We start from the raw sequence: 5773 nt of genomic DNA on the forward strand, positions 1-5773 counted from the left end.
TGGTATGCCATTCATTGTTAGTATATGAATATCTACTTTCAAACTTAAGTATTCTAAATTCTAGTTTTAACTTGAGGTGGCAACTCTGTTGATCTGCTTTAGATGTTGAAATTCTAATAGTCAGTTGAGGTATACAATGAATGTATGTTTAATATTGCCAAAGTAAAATGCTACAATAATTACTGACAGTTATGATAGGTGTGTGTTGAGTCTATGTAATAAAAACTTTCAAATAAACATATTACCAGTTAATATGAATATTGAAAGAATGTTACCTGGATAACTTATTATATCCTTTATGAGCCTACAGGTGTTCAGAAAAATATAAATATGACCACAGGGCAAAATAATAAAAATTAGATCATATCACAGTTCTAATTACTGTAGAATTATTTGGTGAAATTGCATTCATAACACAAAGTAATCTTTAGAAACTAATGTTTAATTATTTAATTCCATTTAGTCTGTGGCTCTTTAAAAAGAAAAAGCCCTATTTGGTAATTTTTCACACATTAGGAGGGTAAAATTCAATGAAGAATGTGAACATGGCTACATCAAAATTTCACAAGGACAAAAAAGTCATGTACGAGACATGATAAATCATCTTTGATTGAGATGTGATTAAAAATATAGAGACAGCAGGGGGGAAAAGGGGGAGAGTTTAGATAAAATGAGACACCCAGTATACATGCTTCTCTCTAAACAATGGACTTTACAAGAATCCCTTTAATAAGACAGTGGCTCATAACCTGGGATCTGTGAAGGGTAATTTTTTTTAAAGCTTGTAGAGATAATTACTGTAGATTGATAACCAGTTTTAAGCAATTGAAGAGAACGGATTTTTGAGATTGGCCCAAGCTATGAATTCTAAATATTGATTTATCTTAGAAGCATTCCCAAAATCTTTTTCTTGATTTATACTTTGTTGTGCCCAAAAAGGTTATTGAAATTACAAAATATGCTACCACAGTATGTATTTCTGGACATGAAGAATCAACCTTAATTTTTTTTTAAGGTTTGACAACATGGAGGATTAAGGATTTCTTCAACTGTGTTACCTCTTTCCTTATTTGATGAAAGATTCCCAGGTCTCACACACATAGTGAACTGGGCTTTGAGAAATGTTCATGGAATGTAAAACTTGTAAAAAGAAATGCATAAAATTATCGACTAAGGAACAAATACGGTGAAAGCAATGAGAACAAGCGTACTATAATTTGTTTACGCTCTTCAGTTCTATATCCGAAAATGGTTATGCCTTAACAAGATGTAATAGAAAATAACTGGCTTCAGTGATTTTGTAGACATACTGTAGAAAGATCGTAGACCACTTTCACAATTTCCATTCAGCCAATGACGAATGATATGTCACACAACAATTTTTGGAATTATCATGTCCATATGCAAGATATTTAAACAAGATAGAACAACAGCTATTACATCCTTCAGAGGCTCGTGGAATACAGAAGGCCTTAATTTTGTATTTTCCAGAGAACATTACTAATGCAGCAACACTTACTAATAACCAGTGGTAGTTTGCAGGGAAAGCACTTGGTTTGTTGATACTTGCTGAATAAACTTGAGAGTGCAAGTATGCCCTACTCTGCCACTGCTGAAAAAATTTCCCTTTGATTCTCTTCTGGGGAAGATGCTAAAACTGACGTGCATACAAAGAAAGCCAAGATGTGTATGGACACTTCGATTATTTTCTTAACTTGAAAACCAGTTAAATTGGTCCACTGTCCGATTTCTAGAGCCCAGCTTTAAGACCAATTTTTCTCCAGTGATTATGTGTAGCAGCAAGAACAGATAAAAATATTAGTGAAGTAGAAGTCACTCAGTCGTGTCCACCTCGCTGTGAACACATGGACTGTACAGCCCATGGGATTCTCCAGGCCAGAATCCTGGAGTGGGCAGCCTTTCCCTTCTCCAGGGAATCTTCCCAATCCAGGGATCAAACCCAGGTCTCCCACACTGCAGGTGGATTCTTTACCAGCTAAGCCACAAGGGAAGCCCCAAAACATTCAGTTCAGTTCAGTCACTCAGTCTTGTCTGACTCTTTGCGACCCCATGAACTGCAGCACCCCAGGCCTCCCTGTCCATCACCAACTCCCAGAGTCCACCCAAACCCATGTCCATTGAATTGGTGATGCCATCTAACCATCTCATCCTCTGTCATTAGGGTTTAGAAATAAAAAAATATGAGTATGACCATCTTGAATTTGCTTCTGAAAATATGCATTTTCTTGAAACAGTTGGTAAAACCTCAGTCATTAAAATGCTTCAGTAAAGTGTCATCACCATCCCCCCAAATTTTGAAGGCCAAGAATTAAAAAAAAGAAAAGCCTTTACCTTAATAAGCTCTTATTTGTGGTCACTCACCTAGAGCTAGACATCCTGGAGTGTGAAGTCAAGTGGGCCTTAGGAAGCATCACTACAAAGCTAGTGGAAGTGATTAAATTCCAGCTGAACTATTTCAAATCTTAAAAGATGATGCTGTTAAAGTGCTGCACTCGTTATGCCAGCAAATTTGGAAAACTCAGCAGTGGCCATAGGACTGGAAAAGGCCAGTTTACATTCCAATTCCAAAGAAAGGTAATGCCAAAAAGTGTTCAAATTACTGTACAGTTGCACTCATTTCACATGCCAGCAAGATTATGCTCAAAATCCTTCAAGCTAGGCTTCAGCAGTGTGTGAACTGAGAATTTCCAGATGTACAATCTGGATTTAGAAAAGGCAGAGGAACCAGAGGTCAAATTGCCAACATATGCTGGATCATAGAAAAAGCAAAGGAATTCCAAAAAATGTCTATTTCTGCTTCATTGACTATGCTAAAACCTTTAACTGTGTGGATCACAACAAACTGTGGAACATTTTTAATGAGATGGGAATACCAGATCACATTAAATGCTTCCTGAGAAACCTGTATGCAGGTCAGGAAGCAACAGTTAGACCCTTACATGGAACAACAGACTGGTTCCAAATTGGGAAAGGGGTACATTAAGGCTGTATATTGTCACTCTGCTTCTTTAACTTATATGCAGAGTACATCATGAGAAACACTGGGCTGGAAGAAGCACAAGCTGGAATCAAGATTGCCAGGAGAAATATCAATAACCTCAGAAATGCAGATGATAGTACTCTAAGGGCAGAAAGTGAAGAAGAACTAAAGAGCCTCTTGATGAAGGTGAAAGAGGAGAGTGAAAAAGCTGGCTTAAAACTCAACAGTCAAAAAACTAAGAACATGGCATCTGGTCCTATCACTTTATGGCAAATAGATGGGGAAAATGTGGAAACAGTGTTAGATTTCATTTTCTTGGACTCCAAAACCAATGCAGATGGTGACTACAGCCATGAAATTAAAAGACATTTGCTCCTTGGAAAAACAGGTATGACAAACTTAGATAGTCTACTAAAAAGCAGAGATATTACTTTGCAGACAAACATCCATCTAGTCAAAGCTATTGTTTTTCCAGTAGTTATGTATGGATGGCTACATACATAGTTATCCATATGTGAGAGCTGGACCATAAAGAAAAAAAGTTAGACCATAACCTATAAATTAATGCTTTCAAACTGTGGTGCTGGAGAAGACTCTTGAGAGCCCCTTGGACAGCAAGGAGATCAAGCCAGTGAATCCTAAAGGAAGTCAACCCTGAATATTCATTGGAAGGACTGAGGCTGAAGCTGAAGCTCCAATACTTTGGCCACCTGATGAGAAGAGCTGACTCATTGAAAAAGATCCTGATGCTGGGAAAGATTGAGAGCAAGAGGAGGAGGGGGAGACAGAGGATGAAATGGTTAGATGCATCACTGACTCAAAGGACATGAATTAGAGCAAGTAAAGTAAGTAAGTAAAGTCACTCAGTCATGTCCGACTCTTTGCGACCCCATGGGCTCCTCAGGCAAGAGTACTGGAGTGGGTTGCCATTTCCTTCTCCAGGGGATCTTCCCAACCCAGGGATCGAACCTGCGTCTCCCATATTGGAGGCAGACACTTTAACCTCTGAGCCATCAGGAAAGCCCCTGAATTTGAGTAAACTCAGGGCAATAATGAAAGACAAATAAGCCTGGCATGCTGTAGTCCACGGGGTCGCAAAGAGCTGCGACTGAACAACAATAACTCAAGAGGAAAGAACATTTAATGGTAATGCTACCATATTATACTGTCAGAACTAGCCTTCTGCCCAGAGAAGTTCAGTTGAAAATACTGTATTTAGTAATACAATTGTTTCTGTGCCCAGCAGTTGACAGGCTGGTAATTGCCATTCTTGCCTTATAAGTTAAACTTTAAAATTTTAACTTTTCTGTTGTTGTTCAATTATTGAGTCGTGTCCGACTCTTTACAACTCCATGGACTGCAGCAGGCCAGAATCCTCTGTCCTCCACTATCTCCCAGAGTTTGCTCAACTTGATGTCCATCGAGTCAGTGATGCTAATCTAACTATCCCATCCTCTGCTGTCCCTTTCTCCTTTTGCCTTCAATCTTTCCCAGCATCAAAATTTTAAGCACTACATTTTAAATAATAAATGAATTTCCTTATCAAGAAAATTCAGATTTCCCTCCCCCCCCACTTTTTTTTTTTCTCTCTAGAAGTTCATTCTGTCATGGTGATATTCTGATTCAGAGAATAGCAACTTTTAACTGTCATTAGTCATCTGACCAAAATATGTTTTCCTTTGCGGTAGACCTCAAAGGACACACTGCAGGTATAAGCTAGTCTAAAAATAGCTTTGTATGCTCAAGAGTAGGTGCCCCAACAGGACGTTTCTCATACTTTTGTGATTCACATCTACTCTGCCCATTAGGGGCACTGACTTGAATCGTTTACTGAAATACAGATTCAGGAGGACTCCAGTCGGGTTCAGCCTGTCTGAAAGAAGGGCTGGGCTGGAAACAGAGTTATGTGTTTTATGGTGTTTTGTTGTTTTTTTTTTTTTAACTGTAACAAACGCTCTGTCAGCCTGAAATCCACAACCTTCGTAGATAACACTTAGTTCTTCGCTGTCGGTTAGCACAGACCCAGCAAACCACAACTTCCATCATCCGAGATGTAAAGACCACCGCCGAGTAACTTTTGGTCTTGACACCGTCCACGTGGGATGGGAACCGCTTCCCCTTGGGAGCCACATCTGCAGTTTCTGCCAGTGATGAACGTGGTTTTCATCACAGATCTTTGTGTCTTGTCCCTCATTCTAACCCACTGGCTCCGGTCGCCCCGGTCCAGCACCTAGCCCTGGCACTCCGCCCATTTCCACCTTCCTGCAACCGGCGGCCCTCCCCCTGGCGCCTCCCCTCAGGCGGCTCCCGCTGATTGGGGTTTAGGAAGAAAAACTCTTCCCAGAACGAGCCCCGGTTTGTGGCTGGGCCCCGAGTACCCATCTGTGGAGCACTCCCGGAGGCTCGTGAGAAAACGGGAGCCCCTGGGTTCCGTAGCGGAGCCGAGCGACGCCGAGCAGAAGCCCGGTGGGGCACAAGTGGCCGCCGGGGCCGGCAGGGGGCGCGCTGCCGCGGCTGGCGGGCGGCGCGTCTAGGCCCGAGCGGTCCCCGGGGTGCGCTCGGTGCCCACAAAGCGCCAGCTGAGGGGTCGCCGCGGGCCGAGCGAGTGGGGCCGAACCCGCCCGCCACCCGAGCTCCGCCACACGGCCGCCCGCGTCTCCACCGCGTCCCCGCGTCCCGAGCAGGCCGGGCCCGACGGGCTAGCGAGAGCTCGGGTTGGGGAAGGCAGGGCCGGGCGCGCGCCGCCTGCGGAGAGGCCGGGGGGCCGGCCTG

This window comes from Oryx dammah, unplaced genomic scaffold (assembly GCF_014754425.2).
Source record: "Oryx dammah isolate SB20612 unplaced genomic scaffold, SCBI_Odam_1.1 HiC_scaffold_18, whole genome shotgun sequence".
NCBI lineage: Eukaryota > Metazoa > Chordata > Mammalia > Artiodactyla > Bovidae > Oryx > Oryx dammah.